Genomic DNA, 23984 nt, shown 5'->3' with positions numbered 1-23984 from the left:
AAATGAAAATCGCAACGAGGGAATCGCAATGCGAAATGAAAATCGCAACGCGAATTTAGTTTCGCATTGCGATTTTGTCGTTGCGATTTTCATTTCGCATTGCAAAATTCGCGTTGTGATTTTCATTTCGCATTGCGATTCTCTCGTTGCGATTTTCATTTCGCATTGCGATAGTACTTTTTGCCTTCAACATAATGCAGATTGAAATCAACAAAATCAACCATTATATTTCAATCAATTAAACAAGCACAAATAAGAATTATGTTAACATCAATTAAATAAATCACCTTTTACAAATCACCTTTTACAAATCAATTAAACAATAAAAAAATAAGCAATAATTCTTATTTCCTCATCTACTATTGAATCAACTTTTGCAGCCATACATCATTTTCACGCAGCTCACTTCTGAGATTAACCTGCATAAACCAAACATTTGCTCAAACAACACTTTCTACACATCTAAAACCTACAAACAGCAAATTATTGAATTCTAGGTACTTAACCAAACATTTTCAAACCACAAGCCTATAAACATACCAATTGTTTATGGACATTTTTATAACGCGGATGCAGGTAGGCAGCGTCTCGTATATATCGATCTAGCCATATAATGCCGAAACCACAAGCCTACTGTAGCTCTATCTCTATCGGTAGGAGGTAGATACTTTATACTTCCTGTGATCAAACGGTCCAACGCCAAGCATACGAGAGGACCACAATCCCCTCTGGGTCCTTTCGTTTGTTGTGGTGTGGTCTCGTCTCTGCTAACTGTAATATTGAGCTTCTTTGGCTTCTTGTTTCCAGAACGAGTCCAATAATTTATCGCATCCAAGAATTTAGCCAAATGAGAGCTCCATCCCTTAATAATATCTCTTAAATCAGCCAATGATATGTAATTTATCATGTTGTCATATACTATTGCCTTAAGGGATGGGATCTGAAGCTCGACGAGAAGCCAATGTTTACGTTCCAAAACAAGGATAAACACCTGCAATCATAAGTAATAATTCATTCATTTGCGCACTTATTTATGAATACCTTTAAACTCAATCTAAAATAAACACTAACCTTATCGACCTCCCACCATGCAGGATAAAGTTTAGCTTGTCCATTGCCCAACGCAAATGATTCATCTCGTTGATTCTTCAAGTGAACGGCGTTAAAAGACGTCGGCATAATTGTATATCGTGTATTTCTTTTATTTTCCTTAAGTTTCCTAATTATTAGAAGACGTGACACCCACGCATCGATATGTTGTTTTACAAAAAAAGACATATATTAGTAACTTACATAAATTTAAAAAAAAATAATCAAATTAAAATATAAGAAAAATATAAGACTTACCCCTCCATCGAAATAGCCATTGTCTTCGACCCCTAATAATACGCCTCACCAAAACCGATCAAGCAACAAATAGATATCATCGTTGAGCTTGCATATGTCAGTGAAACACCCCCTGGCTCCGCTCATGTAGATAAAAATCAACTGCGGTCTTAGCCCAAAGGGTGTTATCCAGAATTGTGTCCGGTAGTTGTTTTCTCTCCACTTCAGATACCGGTATGGTACTGGCCGGTAACTCATATGAGAGCCAACTTGAATCCATCATGTCCGGCACGTCAGAGGGTTTCTCAAGAATCCTACATATGACGCCATGTGAATCGGACTCTTTAATGGTGGGAGGGACCTCTTCAACGATGACAGTGGCCTCTTGAACGGTGGGAGGGGACTCTCGAGGAATGATAGGGGCCTCTTCAACGATAGGAGTGGACTCTTGAGGGATGACAGGCGAGTCGGGCTTCTTCTTGCGGTGTCTTCGTACTATTGGGGTATACGGAGACTTAATAGCACGTGCACGCCGTTTGATGCGTGAACTCTGTCGTGCAAGAAAAACCCGACGTAAAGCATCCACCTTATCGGTCCACTAAATAATTAAATACAAATATCAGTAAATAAACAGACATGATATTTAAATAGTGAAAACAAAGACAAATATATTTCAAACTTTCAACCAAAAGACAAAAAAAAGACAAATACTAACTTCACAGTGTTAAAGAATACACAGTTTAACAGAATTGGCAGCAACCAAATAAATTTACTTCAACCAAAAGACAAACCAAAAAGACAAATACTAACTTCACAGTGTTAATAACAGTTTAGCAGTATTGGCAGCAACCGAATAAATTTACTAAGCAATCTAAGTGAAATGGTTAATTTAAGTGAAATTACGAGTAAATTTATCATCAAGTTAAATATGAAAAATCTTAAACTTACCTCGTTGCGTAGAGTATGAACCTCATTCTGCAACGATACTACAATCTCACGTAGAGTGGCAACCTCACCACGTAAAGTAGACACCTCCACACGCCATGCACCATCGTTATCGCGTAGAGTACCGATCTCCTCACGCAAGGCATTGACCTCATCACGTAACTCCCTTGACTCATCCCGTGGAGGTGGAGAACAGGGAGATAGAAGTCGTGGCATCTTTGCCGGTCGCCTATCATGAGGTGATGGTGGAGAAGAGGCTCGATGATGTGACGGGATAGGTGATGGCTCTCGTTGTAGAGGTGTATAGTCGGGTCAATCAGTTGATGGCTCTGGGTGAGGTGATGGCTCTCGAAGTGGAGGAAGTGGAGGCTGCTCATCATTCGTGCCATCAAGAAAACGCTGACTAGCTTGCCACCAATCAGTGGCAAGCTCAGTCTCCGTGGGTGTCAGTCTCATTAATGGAATGTTGGCCTCCTAAAAATATAAAAACTCAAACAAAGTTAAATGTCTACTATTAATAACTTGTTTATATATGATAGTATTTGTGTTAACTTACATTATTTATTGTCGCATATGGTATTAAGTCTTCCCAATCCAACAGACGTTTCCTCTTCCAGGAAATAGCACTGGGAATATCATTTGAAGTTTTTATTGCATATGTCTTCATGGCGGGAAAGGCCTTGAATATCCAAATCTACAAACAATATAATAACAAACATTAGTAATTGTTAAATAATTAATTATAATTTTGAAAACATTATATAGAAATTCTTACCTTAAAGGCCCAAACAAAGCATGACAAAGTGTATTTCGACTCATCGCCCCGCAAACTTTTGCGGTCATCAAAGGCAGACAACAACTTAGTCCAGATAGCTTTCCATATATACGAACCCCACGGAAACAGATTACATGCATTTAGGTCCTCTACCAATAATATTAGCTCCTGAGGAATAGGTTGTCTGGCCTCTCTGCCTAAAAAGCCGGCATACAAAAGTAGTAGAAGGCATACTCGGACAACATCGACGTCATTCATCCGAGTAAAACCATCTTTCTTATTAAACAATTTCTTCTTGTCGTCGACGTGTAAGTTTGGCTTCTCTATTGACTCATCAGGAAAAACCCTGGATAACTATGATGGGGGTGATATGACGAGTGTAACGGCCTACATCATCGTGTCCGAATCGTAGACCAGTGATTAAGCAGAACTCCTTCCGCCCGAAACAAGTATACGCCGGTGGAAAATGAAACCATATCTCTTCCTCACCACGTTGTATACTGTCGGGTAGATCACTAGTCATGGTCTGAAGCCACAAATGGGTCAAATTAGCATCTCCACCCGGATGTTGTACTCTCAGCCATGGCCCGAAGCAGGTTTCCTCAAACAATTTTCTTTGTGCAGGTGAAAGCTTCGAAGTAATTGTAGTGGCTAGGCTAACTTTATTCCTTAATGTCAATGAAGCCGAAAAAAATTTCTACAAAAACAATAAACATACCAAGTTAGATATACCAAAAACTACACTGTGAAGATATACCAAAAACAATAAACATAAATAGTAGTTTATTCTTGAAACTAAAATTTGCAACACTGTTTTGTCTTTTGGTTGAAATGAAAATCGCAACGAGATAATGAGAATCGCAACACGGAAATGACTATCGCAACGAGAGAATCGCAACGCAAAATGACTATCGCAACGAGAGAATCGTAACGCGAAATGAAAATCGCAACGAGAGAATCGCAACGCGAAATGAAAATCGCAACGAGAGAATCGCAACGCGAAATGAAAATCGCAATACGATTTTGGTTTCGCGTTGCGATAGTTATTTCCGCGTTGTGATTTTCATTCTCGAAACTATTCTTCTTCTGCATTACTTCAACCAAAAGACAAAACAAAGACAAATACTAACTTCACAAGCTAAACAGTTTAGCAGTATTGGCAGCAATCGAATGAATTTAATAAGAAATCTAAGTGAAATGGTTAATCTATTATTGAAATTACCAGTAAACTTATCATCAATCTCAATATGAAAAACCTAAAATAATGCAAAAATTTCAAAATAAAAATAAAAAAAACTAACCCTCGGAGGTTGATTTTGATTGTGAGGGATTTCTGACTGTGAATGGTTGTGAGGGATTTCGCCGGCGATGGGGACGGAAATCTTCGGAGATGGGGATGGATTTCGCCGTAGAGAGTGAGAGATGGAGATGGGACTGAGTGTTGTGATTTTAGGTTTTAGGTTATGAGTTGCGATTACTGTGGACGGTTCAATTTCCGATTTATTAAGAAAAAATTTGTGTTTGGTATTTGAAAAAAAAATACGCGTTAATACGAATGGCGCTATATAAATCGCATTGCGATAGTAAGATTTGCATTGTGATTTACGTATTTGCATTGCGATTTCCTAATTCGTATTGCGATTTACTTAATCGCAATGCGAATTAGGAAAATTGCATTGCGATAGTCAGAATCGCAATATCTCATTGCGATTTTCCAAATTCGCATTGCGATTTACTTATTCGCATTGCGAATTGGGAAAATCGCAACGCGAAATTGGAAAATCGCAACGCGATAGTCATAATCGCGTTGCGAATCTGGAAACTGATTTGTGATAATGGAGATCGCGTTGCGAATTAGCGATCGCATTACGATTTTGTTGGTCATTTTGGCAAATCCAGAAAAAGTTGGTTAAAATCGTATATTATATGGTATTTTTGGTCACTGAGGTTATTTTCTCTTTCAATTATTATTTACTATGATGGAGAAATTCGGGAAGATGAAATCGGCGTTGTCTTCGCATCAAATCATTATGTCAGAATATCCTTCAAGAGAAATATCACTCTTGAGGAGTTGATCACTAAAATTTCAAAGAAGGTTCATGTTGAAAGTACTAGAAGATTGTCCTCACTTCAATACAAATTTCTAGCTGTATTATTTTCATTAACTTATACATCGTTCAAACTCTCCAATGATGACAATGTTGTTATGATGATTGATGCCCAGAATCAAAATTCAGATGATGATACACAAATGTATGCCACATTTGTTAAAATGTCTACGGTTCGTGATATGTTTTTATACTCCCACTATGGGCTGGCTCAACAAGCTGATCAAGTTGACAGCCCAACTCAAGTAATGTATAATGATTTTAACTCGTTAATGAGAAATCCACATCTTGGTACCATCCCATCAAGTTCAATGGGAGACATTCATCGGCAACTTGTTACTATCTCTACCGAGGTGGCTCCACGAACAATCTGTATGGCAACATCGCTTCTAGTTCAAGGGGAAGACATTCATCTGCCAATTTATTTGACATGGATATGGAGATGCCCTCGACACAACAATCTATTCAATACCCATTTGACATGATGCCTTCAAGTTCCAGGGGGAGGCATTCAACTGCGAGCTTCTTTGACCTCAATGTGAAGATGTATGCGACACAACACTTAGTTCAAACCCATATGACACGATGCCTTCAAGTTCAAGGGGGAGACATTCAACTACCAGCTTATTCATGAGCCACGATGCCTTATTAAGGGACTGCCAACAATAACATAACATATTAGAGGGACTGCAACCATCAACATATCTAATGGGACACTCAAGTGAGGTTGGATGCAATGCCTCATTTCTTCAGTACAATAAGGAGCCTATTGAAACTAAAATAAAAATATATAATTCTTTTCAAAATAATATTATAATTATATAACGATAATTAAAGGTAAATATTAAAATTTAAACACATACCTCTGTTCCAGCCTTTTGATCAATAAGTAGTCGAATTTCTTTCAAATCTCTGATATATCACAATGATTTTTCCTTATACATGACCACCTATTTAGTGTAAAAAAATTCATTATATACATAAAAATTATTTATGTACGAACTCAATATTGAAATTACTTCAACAATAATAGGAAGACTAACGAGTTTTTCAGGACCGAACATAAAAAATGCACGCGATACCACACCCAGGACTACAGATAAAGGAGACATTCGTCAATAGCATTTTTTCGATAATCAATTGTCTGACACATTTCTCTATACAGAGATGCCAAAACTGTGTATCCCCAACTGAATGAACCAACATCACGAAAATCTGCGAGGTGACGTAACCGCATAAAACAAACTTGGTTGCAAGATTTATCAGACATCAAGATCCCTCCTATGAGTTGTAATATGCAAGCCAGTGCAAATATTTTAGCATGTTCCTTGGAACAGTCTTCACTCAACTGTCGAAAATTTGTAGCTAATCATGATAATTGTATTCGACCATCGTTGAAATTAGGCGGGATATTTCCAAGATACTCCTCGCACAAGGAATACCGATCACCATCCGCCACATCAGAAATAACATCCCCATCTACTACAAGCCCCAAATATATGAAAACATCCTCCAACGTAATAGTGCACTTCCCATATAAAAGATGAAATGTGTATGTGTCTAGTCTACATCTCTCAATTAGTGTATAAATAAGGTTGGGTTTAAGGTTACAATGCCTTCATATTTCGCTATGTCACTGAGTCTAGCTATGGCTAAAAATATTCATACACGACTCGGTATATTTAACTTAACGTTACGAATAAATGGATCTAATATACAATCATTCATCTAATTAAATAAATATTATACAAATTAAAATATAAACTAATACTAAAAATAACTAAATGAAACATTCATAATAAATAAAATAACAGAATTTAAATTTATTACTATATCGGCAAAATGACTCGAGATATAATAATCATATAAACGCAACAACCTGCTTGTCATTTTATAACTGCAAAAAGTAATAAAAAATTAGTATAATAAAATATAATAAACTATAATAAAATAATAAACTATTAAATTATTATAATATAATAAAAAATTTAACTTCTAAAAATAAAAACTATACCTTCTTAAAACTTGATAAAATAAAAGATATAAGAAAGAAATGTAATATTTTCGTTTGTGGTGTAATTGTTGAAGGGGAGAATGTTTATAAGGGGAGGGGAGGCAGAAGGACGGTTGAGCGGTATTCATGGCGGATGATTGAATTTAAATGAAAGGGTTGGGCGGTATTCATGGCGAACAATTGAAATTAAATGAAAGGTGTGGATCATGATTCACACCTTTTGACTGCTTGAACTGAATCCTGTGAAGACACGCCTCATGATCTGCGTCTTTCCATCATGACACCAGCTCGGAAAAAACCCTGCGAAGACACGTTTCATGATCCGTGCTTTGTCAGAAAATATGCTAGATCAATAATATTTGAAGAAAATATGTCTGATAGGTAATATTTAATTGTTAGGGTATTTTTGAGTAAAATTGCCGGAGCGCATGATGTCAAATTAAATCCCAAAGCTGCAAATCCTGACGGGTGGCTTTTTAGAAACGAACAAACTTCATCATTATCTTTATTTGTTAATATTATAACGGTTTATAATATTAGTCTATTGATAATTTATATATATATATATATATAATTGTTTGAATATATTAATTATTTAAAATTTTCTTTGATAGTTGAGATTACTTATTATATGCTATTTTCAATATATTACGATTATTGATAAACAAAAAGCATGATTGTTCAATTATCATATATGATGTACTGAGGAAACCAAATTACATATGACATGTTTTCAGCTTATTAATCTCTTACCTTTTTTAATTTAATTCCAGCAATACCCATAAATAGGGATGTTCAAAATTGTGAATCTGTTTTTTCGGGTACCCGAAGTACCGGTAATATATTTGTGGGTGTGTCCCAACCTATTAGGTTTAGGTATATGTTAGTTGGGTATCTACATTTTCGAGTAACGTATACTTGATTTATATTTTTTATTTTGTTATTTTAAAAAAAATTACATATGAAACACATAAAATTTAAAATTTCATAAGACATAATATATACATAAAATAAATGATATAATATATATAGGGATGTGCAAAACTATCCGACCCGGTTGACCCGACCCGCCAATTCGAACATAAAAAAGGGGTAATTTTCTAAAAAAAATTACCCGGTACCTGACACAACATTTTCCGGGTCGGGCCCGGGTCATAAAACTGAAGTTTTTCGGGTACCCGGTTAGTTTATATATATATATATATATATATATATATAATGGATTATTTATATTATGAATTATTAGATTTTGTATTTCAAACTTTTAAATTTTACGTTCGGATGTTGGAGTATGTAATTCGAATCTTCGAACATTTAAATTTGTGTATATATTTTTTTAAAATTAATAATTTGAAAATGAAAAAAAAATGTACCAGGTACCCGCAACATCCGGGTCGGGATACGGGTCGAGAAATCACCGACCCAGATGTTGTGGGTACCCGAAAACTCTGGTATCCGGATTTGCACACCCCTATATAAATATATATTAAAGTTTATTTAAGAAAATATTAAAAATATTAATATCGATCATGATTTTTTCCTTTGAATATTGACAAATTAATAAAAAAAAAATACTTAAAAGTAGATAATAGAAACCTATAAAGAATTTAGGGACTAATATTTAATTTCAAGGTAAATAATTAAGGAACTTAAAATAAAAGTATAATTTACAGCTAAAAATATATATGTAAATACTATCGGGTCGGGTTGGATAGCCGATTATAAAAAAAATCGACCTAGACCGGATCCAATTACTCAGGAAAAATCATGGGTCGGGTATCCGTCCGTTCGAATAATTTTTTTAGGTTCGGATCGACAAGTCAATAAACCAGATCACCACATCGAATATTTTTAAACACCCCTCCCCACAAATACCATTTTTCCGCAAGAGAAAACCGATTTTCTTCCATAGTAACGGAAATCTGTGTTGTCACCCTTCATGTTAATTTAATCAACCTCAAATACTATTTTTTATGTACTAAATTAATTAAACAAATATATACGGTCCTGCACCAGCATAATGATAATGAATCACTAGAAAAATCAAAACGTAAACAAAAGTACAACATCTAAGGGTTTGTTTGTTTCCCGTAATTGGAATTACGGAATTGGTTTTCCTCGAATTCCCGTGTTTGTTTCACGTAATTCGTTTTCCGGAAAATGTTTTCCCGTGTTTGTTTCACGTAATTCGTTTTCCGAAAACGTTTTCCCGTGTTTGTTTCACGTAATTCGTTTTCCGGAATGTAATTCATTTTCCTAGTAACAGAATTTCCTTTGTGTTTTCTGTAAAATTCCGTAAGTCATTTTCCGAACTTTTCACTTCAAAGCAAAAATACTCAAAATAATTTTATTTTATGAATTTAATAATAATAAAATATTTTAATATCATTTTCATCAAAATATTAATTATTAAAATATTTAAAATATATTTATTAATATTTATAATAATATAATATTATATTTTTAATATTATATAAAATAATCAATTATATTATAATAATATAAGATATTATATTTTTATTTTAATAATATATAATAATTTTTTTATATTTAATAATGAATAATATTATTTATATATTTCAATAATATTTTAGTAAAGATATTAAAATATACTAATTAATATTTTTAAAATATAATATAGTACTATTACTTTAATAAATAATTAATATAATTTATAAAATTTTATTTCACTAAAATATACCGAAAAAATATTTAAATAACATCTTCCAAACATCATAAAACGTTTTCCAGATGTTTTCCAGAAATGTAATTCATTTTCCAGAAATGTAATTCATTTTACAGAAATATAATTCATTTTCCAGAATTCAAATTCCAGTAATTCATTTTCCAGTAATTCAAATTTCAGTAATTCAAATTCCAGTAATTCATTTTCTGGAAAACCAATTACAGCTAAACAAACAGACCCTAAATTATTCTATCATTTAAATCCTCGTTAATTATTTAACACTTAAACTTTCAAAACTCTTGATAGAACCCTTACAATATTTATTAAATAAATTAATTTTTGTGAAACAATCAAACCATCTTAAGCAATCAAACCATTAATACCCTAAACAAATCAAAGCAAAAGTTTGTTATATACAGAGATATGCGTCAAGTATCTCTATTTTCCACTTTAATTTTTGTACATTTTGTCTCTAAAAGTGGGTGTCAGATATTCCATTTTGAACAAGGAAACTTCCATAAAGTCCCTATTTTCCAAACATGTAAATTTCACCATACAGTGCCTAATCACACAAGGCCACTTGAAAGATAAAGTACTCAATCATCAATGTTTGTTTTCTAGAAAAATCTCATTGAAGTACATCAAATTTATTTGTGGAATAAAAATATGCTCAAACAAGAAAATTTTGGGATGCACCATCCCAAAGATTTCAATTTCCAAACTAACAAGAATTCTATGAAAAATCTTCATATTTACCTTCACAGCATATCATCTAATATGAAATAATCTTCTACCATTTGAACAAAATATGGCATCAAAATAAATTCAAAACGCTGTGATTGAAAGTGTCCAAAACAGTGATTGGACACCCAGCCTCAGCCATTGGTGAATGAAAAACTACAACAAAACCAAAAATGTTAAAAAAAAGTCTTTTTATTCTTTTACCATAAACCAAGTTTAGTTTCTCCACTTTATTCTTATATTGTCTAAAGCAAAGGTCTCGCAAAATAGAACTAAGCAAAATAAACAGGTACCATGTTCCTTGCAACCAAGAGCATAATAAAGCCATTTAAATAAGAAGCGTTTCAAACGTTCACGCTTCAAACTTATTATCTGAATCCATGCTTACAGTTGTCTCTTAACACTCCACATATGAGGAAGGATGTTTGCAACTTGAACTCATCTTTTTCACCTTCTCAGTTGAATAGATGTAGATCTTTCTTACCAGCTTGCAAAATTCCCTGCAGTAAAAATAAAAGATGAAATGTGTTTTCAGAAAATCAGGTATGAAAATATATGCATATGTATATAGAAAACTAGGTTTCAAGTTACTCACACCCAAGGATCATCTCCTACAAGCATCATATCACCCTCGTCATCAATAAAAACAATAGACCACGGACCGCCACAATAAAGCTCTCCCTTCATACCAAACATTTTCTCCAGCTCAATTCTGAGATCATCATATCCTTTCAATGCAGTCAAGTCAACAGCACGATCAACTGCTATCCCTTGCATGTGTACCTTAACACGACGTCTTATGCAAGTTTCATAACCCTGCTTAGCCTGCATCCCTTGGGTTACCGTCTTTGATGCAACTTGCTTATGCCCCTTTGATGTTCTTGGGTTCTGATCGATATGAGATGCAACTGGCATAGACCCTTTTACACCATTGTAATCAACAGTTGTGTTCATTCATTCTTTGTCCAGCAGGCCAGCAACAGAAGTGTTGTCTGTTATATTAAACCCGAACAGCCGAAAGCCTGTAAAAGTCTCAGTTTTTCTTTTTTCAGTTTGGTCAAGCATCAAGCTCTTGCCATAACCACCAAGATCAGTTTGCATTGTTCCAGTTTTGTTGTTGTTATCTGTTGAATCAAGAAAAAGGTTTAGAGAAACATTCACAAAAGGAGAATGTATCCAACCCATTTTAGTTGGTCATTGATTTATTACCTCCACTACCACTATCAACTTCCTGCCTCATTGTCCATTTCATTTGGTTTTCACCGCTTTGGATTTTTGCTCTGCTTCCCGCTTGCATTAGTTCATTAGATTGGCTTGGCCCCCATCGTCTAAAGGCTGAACCAGCTGAATTTGTAATAATTTATACAATTTCAATTAATTAATAAAAGCTAAATAAATTCAGTACTCAAAACTCTATAAAATTATTAAAAAAATAGTTTCCCCATACCAGCAGATGGAATATCATCAGGTCGCCGTCTTTTGATTTTTAAAGCTTGTTGTGCAAGATTCACAAAAGCAGGAACACAAGCCACAAATGGCTCAATTTCCCAAGGAGAAACTCTTTCTGGCCTTTTTATTGTTGCAGGTTCATCCCACTGGACCTAAAAGGACAAATAGTAGGAAAGAACTACTATTAAAAACAAGAAAGGCAATTCAAATCACTAAATCAAAACTATGTTTTTCAACCTTCAAGGACCGCCATTTAGATTCCGACCAAAGTGGGGAAATATCACCAACCCCAACTATAGTACCTGTCAACCTGACGTTAAAAAGAAATCAAAATAGGTAAAAGGATCAAGAGAGGAAAAATAGATAAAAAGAAAAATTAACAAATGCAGACAAACATACCTTATTTCAGCAGAGTTTTCTCCCTCAAATCTCATCTTAAAACGCGTGCCGGTACAGAATCTATTGTTAATGGCATTCAAATACTTATTTACTCCTATCATGAATTGGCTTGTCCTGAACAAGAGAAAAAGAAAGAAAATCATTTCAAAGATAACAATAACAAAAAATGGTATTGCCAAAGTGTTGACCATGTTTACATGAAGAGAGAATGTTAAACCTTGGTTTGTAGTACACCACAAAGAGTGTATGAGTTTCAACAGCATGAAAAGCATTGGAAACTACTCCTAAATGCATGCTCTGGCTGGATATCATTGACGGAGACATTGCACTTTGTTGATGAGCAAGCCGTCTAACCCCAACTCTTAGTTCTCCATTATCAGCTCTAGTAAAACATGTAGTGCAATTACAACAACAAAAAAAGAACTACAAAAATACCATAACTAAAGCAAACATGCATGCAAACACTACAGATCTAAAAGCCCAATTACCTGAGAAAGACAAATTCATCTTTGGCAACTAATTTTTTAGATGTAACAAAAGTGCTCCACCCTGATGTGAGTAAATGTCTTCGTGGTTGCCCTAGTCATTTGTAAGTACAAGATGAAACTAGATAGAGTGAGGAAGAAGAGAGATTCAACTTTCCAATTAAGAAGTTTATTTACTAATACAAAAACTATCACACGTTAAGAAAGAAAATCTTATATGACAACAAACTATTACCTCTAAATATATGCTTGAACCGCCACTCATGCCCATGAAGATCTTTGGCAACTAACTCTTGAGTTGGAGTTCCTAGGTTCATATCCTGTTCGAAATAAATAGAAAGAGTTTTTTTAATCAAACATAATGTTATGGTATAAAAGTTTAATAAGGATCAGTAAATAGTAATAGAAAAGTAAAGTTTTACCAAAGGAGGAAGGCACTCTGTTGCATGCTTCCGGAGAACCGAGAACCCTCCATGGGTGCTAGTGTCTGATGCTGTTAAAATCTTACAGAAGGAATGGACTATCCTCTTTGGAGCCTCCTCATTTGGGACGGGATCAGGATAATGAGGCCCGCCTACCTATAATGATAACATAAGGATGCATAAAAAACAACTAGGGAAACCAAATCCGACACGGGTCGGTCCGGATTAGTCAGGGCGAAGCCTTGGAAACGGGAGGGCAACAAAAAAAAACAGGGAAACCAACTATTTTCCTCAATACTGGTCAAAGAACCAATCCCCCTAACATCATTCACCCTTGGCAAATCTATCAGCTGAAAAATAAGGAAAATCATGAAATAAGGACTGGATAGCATTTACATACATCTGCTTCAGGCTGCAAAGTGATCTGAGCATAAACCTCATCTGTCTCTTTTTCTGCCTATATAGATAGAATAAAAAAGAAAGAAATAGTTAATAAGATGATCACTTCAAGCTCCAATAAATAAATAATAAGAAATAAAATCAAATATAGAATACTAGGAACTCCGCGTGAACAACTCTACATAGGATCTTAGAGGGAAGATTAAATCGTGGGGCTCGATTGTCCAGTCCTTCATTAATTGATGCTTCTAACTGCAGAATACATCAATGTAAACTAAAAAAAAGCATAAATTTTTATAAACAAGAGCATGGTTGGTTTTGAATTTTCTATCTAAATCAAAACTATTTAATCAAAACGAAGAACCCAAATAATTCCTTAGAGATAATTACATGTTCCATGTGACCCTGAGGGAAGTAAAAGACTCTCTCATGAAGCTGAGGAATCTCCACCAACGGGCCTGCACAGAGCTTCCATAATTGTGAATGTAGATCATCCCTAGTCAAACCTATCAAACAAGAAATGAAAAGAAACTTGTTTTGAAAACTCTATTCAACTCACTAGTTCAAAAAGTGGGGAAAAAAAGTAAGATCAAACAGGATCCAACCAACAGAGACCATAGAAGGAAAAAAAATACGAAAAACAATAACTTCAAGGTTTGGTCGGTTACTGTGAAAATGGTCTAAAAATTAAAGCTGATAAACTAAACCTAATTGAGCTTAGTTCATTTTCTTTAGCAAAAACACCAATGTTCGAACGATAACAATACAACAACCTAAACTCTAAAAACTAAAACCTTATTCGTTTTCTTCTAGTTTCTCGACAACCAAACAAAAAACTATTTTCTTAGACACCAAAAGAAACCTATTTTTTCCCATAAATTCTAACTCAACATTCACCTAAATTAACATGAGCAATCGTAAAACCCCTTGGATTACCTTCTATATTAGCCATCAAAACAAGATCGTACCGACGATGCCAAGAAAGTAAAGCACAAAAGAAGAAAAATAAAAGGTATTTGGACTCAAATAGAGTGGCTGAGTCTACCCCATTAATGTTAATGGAGAATATCCTTAGGAAGAGACGAATAAGGAAATGAATTAAAGTTTAAAATTTATATAGAAAAAGACCAATTAGACCTGACAGTTATATTCTTCGCTGGTAGTTTCTATGTAATGACGGTTGAAGATTATTTCCTTTTCTTTTTCATCTTTTAATGATCTTTAGCCACGTTTTGTTTCAGTTACAAAACAGTTTCTGCTTGTCCGTTCCCCTCAAAACCATCTTCCTTTTGAAGCCCTGATACTGCTTTGTCCTATTTGAAGCACATACAATGTAAGCACTCATGTAGGGAGATATGACACAGTATTCAAGTTTCTCAACAACAGTGTTAAGCACATAGAAGCCCTGATCTTTGGTGCTAGAGGATGAGACAAGCTTGTTCAAAATGTTGAGGACCTCAATTAGTATTCCCTCTTGATCGAGCTCATGGGGTGCCTTTTAAAGAAAAGCCTGAAAAAAAAGGACAAGGGCAGGAACATTTGAAGATCCCTTCATTGGATCAGGTGGGAGAAGATGCAGAAAGATCTGCATGTAACTTGGAGAAATAGGTGACCCGATTGAGCTGAACCAGCAGCTGGGAAACATAAGGCAAAAATTCGGTAACATCATTGGCCAAGATCGTTTGGAAACTGGGAAAGAGGCTTGCTTCAAATGCTGATATAAGAGAGGCATCCCTCTCACATGCCGATAAGAATGGCCACACACTCAAAAAGATAATGATTGAAAATTGGAGGCTAACCTATGAATGCAAGGCCCTGCAATCTCTCTGTGCAAATGTCCACCATTCCAAGAAAACACATTATACATTTCATTACATACAGATTCTCCTTGGACTCTGGAAAATTCAAAACACTGAAGGTCTTTCAACAACACTGGCACACAAGGAGTAACATCTGCTTAACTCTATCTAGCTTTCCCCCCCCCCCTCATCCTTGACAAGCAAGAGTTTTTCTATACAGAAAGCAGCATAAGAGTGAACTACATTTGATTCACACCCAAACATCTAACCAAATCTGGGAACAATTGAAATGCAACAGGTTTTTGTATCAGACCACAAAACATTGTGAAGAATTTAAGAGATTCACATCTTGGTTTTGCAAATTAGGGACGATAACGATGTGAAGTTCTGAATATCCACAAGATCAGTTGAAACAGAAGTACCACCAGCCTTCTGCTGCAAGCAACACAACTAAATATATAGCACGGTCCTTGTCCTTCCAGTTGGCAAAAGGGTCTGCAATAAAGGAGTTCAACAAATTTTGTATTTGAATAGAAACAATATCACTGTCTTCCTTCTTGTAATTGGTTGAAAATCCTTTATCACAAGCAAACTTTGTCCGCATATCAAGATCACTCCTCTCCATATCTCTTCTTATGAACTTTAATGTAATTCATTCCAAAGACATCCCCACCCATGGTCATCCCTCAATTGCACATTTGGAATCACAATATGCTGACAAATCTACTGCATAACACCCTTAGATGCAATCCAATTATGATGCACACTTGTGCTAACCGTGGTATTAACTTCATTGCAATAACAGCTACTTTGTCACAGATGGAGGATTCAGACACATCCGCAAGCAAGTTACAAATGTCTAATGCCAAACCATTTAAATAACCTTGAAATTCCTCCTCGCTCTTTTCTACCTAAAGACTAAAAATTTCACATACTGCAGCCCTAAGCTCATCGACCAATGCTAGCCCATCAGCTACTCTAAAGTGAAGGGTAATTTACTAAAATCAATGATCCAGTCTCCCATATTATCCTGAAATAACTCAGGCAGTTCCTGAAAGTCAAACGAACAGAAAATTCTACAACATAACCTTCAAAGAGATGTCGAACAACTGCCAGCAGAAGCAGCCGTTGATTCAATTAATAAAATGATCCTAAGAAAAACTCTAACAACGGAGCCGCAAATATATCTAAACAAGTCTTTAAATCTTGTAAAAGATTGTTTATTTTGTACTGAAGCCAGCTTTTCTAACAAAAAAAAAGAATTGGGAGTCCCGAGAATACCGTTAATGGAAGCATAATCAACAGATTGGGCAGCCTTTTGAAGATTGGAGACGATCTGCAGTAGCAAATTCGGCCTAGATTTAGGGAAGCTGTATTTCCTATAACAGCTAAGGCTTCGCAGAGCTGGCTTTGAATGTGAGAAGAAGATAACATGACATATACGATTTTCTCTTTGATAACATTCTTTTCAGGGTCGAAAATAGGGGATCAAATCGCCCATTGATGGGATCATAAGAGGGAACATAATGGGAACAGTTGTGGTTCTTGAAGTTAACAGCGGCGGCTTGAAGGACATGCTCTTCGGCAGAAGGCTCGGCAACGAGACTGAGAACGGCAAGGCTACAGTTAAGACGAGCGGCGGCTTTAGAAAGCGAAGACTCCGTGTCAGAGAGCTGAAGGGGAAGCATTGTGAAAGGAATTGAAGGGTTTCAGAATCGCATTCCATTATCAAATTCTAATTCTAACAAAAGAAGAAAAAGAATCTAAGATCGCCTGGGTATAAACGAACTAAATAATAAGACTTCGAACAGAATTAGGCGTAGTTGCGCGGTAACTGAAGCGGCAGGGGAGCAAGGTTTAGTTTCTATCTTTAGAAAAACTTTCATGGTGGTTGAGGCCTCAAGAAAACTTAAAAACAAAAATTGTATTTACTGTGGTATTTATATCACAAAAATAATAATTAATTTTTTGATTAATAAAACTTAATATTATATTAATATGATCGTTCAGTGTAACATATGAATATAACTATGTTATATGTATATAGTATAAATGTAATGGTCGGATGAAAATTTCAAGGACTAAAGTTACTAGTTAGATTTTGGGTTACGAAAATAATGAATATTTCAAAAGGGACCCAAACTATAAGCTAAAAAGGAGTGAAAGATACTATTATGGAGATGTTAGGACTATAAGAGAAAATAACCCCTTAAGGAGATTTTCCCCCCAAAAATTGGGAATAAAATAAGTTAAGAGTCTAAAGAAAAAGGAAATAAGGAAAAATAGGGATGAGAGCTGTAATTTCTTTTCTTCATACTCTAGTTCTTTTCATCTAATAAAGGCTTTTGAGGTTCAAGATTCCTAAGCAAGGTAAGAAAAAAGATGGATCCTTTGGTTGGGATTGTTGTTAGATCAAGAAGAGAGGGGTTTACTTGTTAGGAAATATTATGGGGAGTTAAGTTAAATGTTTTGTTGAATATGCAAATATGTGTTATCTATTTTTTTATTCATAAGCCTAAACATATGTTATTATAGAGAAAGAGGTTGAGGATCATTAAAGTAAAAAAGGTAAAAAGAAGATTTGAAGTGTTGGAATGGAGGAGCTTACTTCAATCACCTTTTTGTTAGAGCTAATGGACTTTATGTTCTTCATGATTCATGTGTTATAATTAAGTAAAATATGTAAAATGCATATCCTATATAAGTTAGGCAAGGAAGAAGGGGGTTATGAGACCCTAAATCACATTCAAGCATTTGAGAACAATATCGGTACCCTAGAGATTTTGTGCGAAAATATCTGGTCAATATTGATACTATAGATTAGAGTATCGATACTGCAGGACGAGTATCGATACCTCAGTTATGAGTACCAATACACTATGAAAAATTTTGAGGATGTAGAATTCCAGTAAGCCATTTTGGTACGATACTCAATTTAGTACTGATAATCGTCAATTGTTATATCGATACTCTCATTGGGGTACCGATACTGTTAGACTGGACTTGTTGAATTGTCATGTTTTTCATTGACGAAATAGAAATTGGAGAAAATAGTTGGATGATATATGTGCCTATGTATGTATACAAACTCATATGGCATAATCGAATGTATTTTGGGTATCTCGTACGGGAGTCCTGAAGGGTTAGTGCGACTCACATGGGAGCACCTAATTGAATGTATTTCGAGTGTCTCATGCAGGAGTCCCAAAGGGTTAGAACTACTCGCACATGAGCGCCTAATCGAATGTTTTTAGTGTGTCTCGTACGGGAGCCCCTATGTAGATCACTAGGTGTGGTTGGTAGCTTACTTGAGATAAGAAGCATAAAAGCACATTCATGGTAGATTTCAACATTTGGTGTTTTTCAGCATGTTTATAGACCTATTATAACCCCTCTTAATATACATAAAACTTTAACAATGTTTGAGAAGCTCGATAGGGCTTTTGGGTGAAATGAGGAATCATTTTCATGCCCAAACAAGACATTTTTGGGTTTGGGTATCAGTATTAAAAGAATAGTATCGATATTGTTCGTTATATGGCTTAAAATAATGACGCCTTGGGCTAAGAGTGTAGATATTCATTCATCGAGTGTTGATACTGCTAGTTGGGTATCGATACTCGCTATCAACACTCGCAAAAGGAGTATGATACCGAGTTCACATTGCAAATTCTAGTAGCTAATTTTGGTATCGGTACTCATGGGAGTATAGATACTATGTGTAGGGTATTGATACTAAGTCATTTTTCAAAACATTGAAACAAAATTTGGTATCAAGACTCTAGTTTAGACGTATCGAAACTACCAATCCCTCCCAGTTTTCAATAGCCATTTTTGTATCGATACCAAAGGGTGGGTATCGATACTCAGGGGTCAGTACCGATACCGAAGGGCTCAATATTGATACTAGCGTACAATTTTGGATAAGGAATGCAAATGGTCTATGGGTTAAACTTGAGGGACCCAATAATACTAGAATGTCATTAAATAAAACTACAAGTGAGAACAGTAATAAACGCATTACAGCTAGAAACAATAACAGTTAGGATAATATAAAACTAGCCTTGTTTGATGCTCGAAAAATAGTCAAGACACCCAAGTTACTTTAGCAGATGATGATTGTCTTGTTGACAAAGTGTCTAGATATATCCTAGTCAATGCCAAGGCACTTCAATCGCCAATTGGACTCAGATGCCTCAAGACTCGACGAAGTAAGTTGGTCGAGTGTACATTTTCGATGTAGTTCCAGATCTCACCCCAGATACTCAAGGGTTATCTTAGGTAGGCTAGAGGGGTGTGCGCTCCGAGATGCAAAACCCTCAACTACACCATGATGCCTACCTCAGCATTTCATGTCATCATTCTTATGTGTTCGTACTTATACCACTAGCTTGCTTATTTAATGGATGCAAGTTCTTAGGAGATCGTTCGTGATGTGTTATCATCATTAGATATTTCAGATCAGTTGAGGCTTCATAGTACGCCTTGATATATATTTAGAGGGTACGTACTATTCGTATACCCTTTGTATTTAGTCATAACTCTATTTTGTTTTAAACACTATTATTATTGGGTTATGAGAGCTACCTCGTAATTATAAACTCTGATTATTACGTTTTCATTTCATATCACCATGGATGACTTTTATACGATGTTTTAAAATTGATTTTAAAGAAAATTTTTAGATTAACCACCTCGGTGGTCCTGTATGACACTTTAATCCTTCGATCTTCAGGCCAGACTGGATTTAGAATGTTACAAGTCAATTCTAGTTGGTGTTTCAGAAAGTTGTTGAAATTAAGAAATGAGGCTTTTCCTTTTTTTTCCAGCGCTAGGGATTTAAATAAGGTTAAGGCTATGTGGTTTTGGTCGGAGCTTCGTGTGGCTTATTGACACAAGATTGTTTGGTTCCCTTTACACATTCAAAAACATACAATTATTGTATGGATGGCCATCTTGGGAGGCTTCCATCTAAAGACAGATTACCGTGAATGGGTATGATTGTTGATGTTTAGTGCCTACTGTGTGGTGTGGGGACTGAAAGGAGGGATCACTCGTTTCATGAGTGCTCTTTCTCATCTTTCATTTGGACTGCCATTCTGGAATTGAGTGGTGTAAGGAGAGGAACTCGATGTTGGTAGGAGGAGTTGGATTGGCTGATTGGTCATTTGAGTGATAAATTTTTTATTGTTTCCATTCTTGAGTTGGCTTGGAATGCTTTCATTTATTTTGTTTGGTTGGCATCATATTGCAGGGTAGAAGTATGGACAAGGATGACCCTGTGAATGCTTGCTCTGTTTTAGGTGGGAGATTCGGGTTTAATGTTTGGGGGTTGGTGCTTTGTAATGATGGGTGTGGCGAAGCTACTTATTGAGTGTAGCAATTTCACTGCATAAATAAATCCAAAATATTTAATATATATAATATTATAATCTATATTACTAATGTAAATTATTTTTCATAAATCCAACACTAATATTAATATATAAAAAACCGCTTATGGTAATAATCTTATTTCTACTAATAATCTTATATTTTGTGAACCTAACGCACTGAAATGAAGATACCAAGTAATGCTATAAACTGTGTCGAATCAGCCGCTGGAAATCTGTAATATTCGGATTTTGTGTTGTCTCGTTGCTTCTATACTGGGCCCAGAAATATGCGATGGGCTAGTCTAATAATTGGTAAGAAATCAAGTGTGTATTTGTTGCGATTGGTCCTGTAATAAAATAAGACGAATTGAATAATAGATGCAGAGCTTTCTACCTCCACCAGTCCACCTCCACCCACAAAAGCCGGTACATCTAGCAACGGACGGTTTTATATTTGTGGTAAGTTTATAAGGATTAAATTATAAGATTTTAGAAACAAAATAACATTATCAATGAAAAATATATATATATATATAAAAACTTAAAATATTTAAGAGATAATTGTCCTACTAGCCTCTCCTGTCTGTCTCTAGGTTTATCGTATCCTCAATTATTGTATGATCTTTTTTATATTGAAACAAACAAAAATGTTGTCTGTCTAGAAATGGTGAGTACAGTTCAGATGCAATTATTTCCTTGTGAATGTAATGTTGTCATTCTAAATGTCGTTGATGTTTCGACTACCGGTGCCTGTCTTCTTTCCATAAATGGAATACATTTGAGCGGGTCTTAATTTGTAAATATGAAGAGTAAATACGCACTTCTCGATTTTGAGAACAATCTTAACAATAATAAGAATTTAATTTAATTTTGATACATAATAATATTTTTCTTTAATTATTCATACGGATAAACATACCAAAAACAGTCGATGTTTCATCAACCTTTTTCTTCTTTTTTTAATAATTCCTCATGGGATTTATTCCACGATGTCCAAGATATTTATCTTTTAATAAAATAATATATGTTTTTCATAAAAGTATATTAATATATAATAAAAATAAGGAGAAGATAAGGTTGAATTGTCCCATCCTACAAAAACAGACAAAATTCAGTTCATTATAAATACAAAACGATGGGTAGTTATTGTAGAAAATCAAAAATAATAAATATATTGGCATCGAAAATTAAGTGCATAATTTTTTATTATTTTTTATATGGTCAAATTATAAATTTTAGTTACTAAAATTTAGGGTATTTACAAGATTAAGTTCTTAAGATTTAGCTATAAATATTTTATCTCATTTAGCTTCAAAATCATCCCAAAACATTCTAGTTTTCTTCCAATACTGGAGAGAATTTAGAGAGTTTCTTGAGAGTTGTTTTCTCCTTTTTATTAAGAGAGAAATATCATTGTTTTCTCCTTGGTAGATCGAGAGAGGTTGTAATTCCTATTTTCTCATAGTGAAATTCTTCTACCGTTGCCCGTGGTTTTTACCCTATATTTTTAGGGGTTTTATACGTAAATTTTGTGTCTCTTTTATCTTCATTTTTATTTTCTCAAATTATCAGTTGCGATTTTGCTCTATCCGATAGCCGTCTTCCGTAAGAATTGATATCCGAGCTAGATTAGAGTGTGTAATATCTGCTTATTGTCTTTGTGGTTGCCACCAAAAGGTGGATCCTCAAACATAAGAAAGTAAGAAGTTATTACCCATTCTTTGAAGGTTCCAGAGAACTATTCACGATAGTGAAATAGTGAGAGTTATCCGTAAAAGAAGCTATGGCAATGAAATTTGATATTGAAAAGTTCAATGGGAGAAATTTCTCATTGTGGAAATTAAAGATGAAGGCCATCCTGAGGAAAGACGGGTGTCTAGCGGCTATCAGTGAAAGGCCGATGGATTTTGCAGATGACAGCAAATGGATCGAAATAGACGGAAATGCTATAGTAAACTTTCATCTAGCATTAGCAGATGAAGTATTGTCAAGCATCGAGGAGAAAAAAACAGCTAAGGAGATATGAGATCATCTCACCAAACTGTACGAGGCCACATCGCTGCACAATAAAATTTTCCTTAAGAGAAAATTGTACACTCTCCGTATGCCAGAATCTACTTCAGTGACGGAGCACTTAAATACACTGAACACTTTATTTTCTCAGCTTACATCTTTAAGCTGTAAAATAGGAGAACAAGAACGTGCTGAACTTCTACTTCAAAGTCTACCGGATTCGTATGATCAACTCATCATCAACTTGACAAACAATAATGTCAACAGTCTAGTCTTCGATGACGTTGCAGCTGCTGTTCTACAAGAAGAAAATCTGTGCAAGAACAAAGAAGACATACAAGTAAATCTGCAACAAGCAGAAGCGTTAACAACGATGACAACGATGAGAGAGAGATCAACAGAACATGATCAAAGCAACAGTCACAAACATGGTAGATCGAAGTCGAGAAACAAGAAGAATTTAAAGTGCTACAACTGTGGAAAGAAGGGTCACTTGAAGGAGGATTGTTAAAGTCTAAATAAAAACTCCAAACCACAAGGCAATACCGCAAACACTTCAGATGATGAAGATGCTCTATGCTGTGAAGCATCAACCACCGTGGAAGGCAAAAAAGATTTGCAGATATATGGCTCATTGATTCAGGAGCAACACATCACATGACCTCAAGAAGAGAATGGTTCCATCATTATGAACCTGTCTCAGGAGGATCTGTGTATAGTTGCAATGATCATGCCTTAGAGATCGTTGGCATTGGAACCATCAAATTGAAGATGTATGATGGAACAATTAAAGTTGTTCGAGATGTGCGGCACGTGAAAGGCTGAAGAAAAATTTATTATCCTACGGATTGTTGGATAATAATGCAAGCAAGATTGAAACACGGAAATGAATCATGAAGGTGTTCCGTGGAGCGCTTGTGGTGCTGAAAGGCTAAAAGATAGCAGCAAACTTGTACATGCTGAATGGAGAGACTTTGCTAGAAGCAGAAGTATCTGTTGCCTCATGTAGTTCAGATTCTGCAATGCTATGGCATCAGAAACTTGGACA

The 23984-nt window shown here is 35.1% G+C and overlaps 2 pseudogenes; both read right to left on the bottom strand.

Annotated features, from left to right (window-relative positions):
• Positions 1-10799: 10799 nt before the first annotated feature.
• LOC120208071 lies at positions 10800-14701 on the bottom strand (annotated as a pseudogene).
• A 206-nt stretch (positions 14702-14907) lies between these two features.
• Positions 14908-17424, bottom strand: LOC120208112 (annotated as a pseudogene).
• Between the last annotated feature and the right edge of the window lie 6560 nt (positions 17425-23984).

Source organism: Hibiscus syriacus, unplaced genomic scaffold (assembly GCF_006381635.1).
Source record: "Hibiscus syriacus cultivar Baekdansim isolate YM2019G1 unplaced genomic scaffold, ASM638163v2 tig00015910_pilon, whole genome shotgun sequence".
Taxonomy (NCBI): domain Eukaryota; kingdom Viridiplantae; phylum Streptophyta; class Magnoliopsida; order Malvales; family Malvaceae; genus Hibiscus; species Hibiscus syriacus.
Note: the sequence above shows the minus strand (reverse complement) of the source record. Positions and strands in the feature narration are given on the sequence as shown.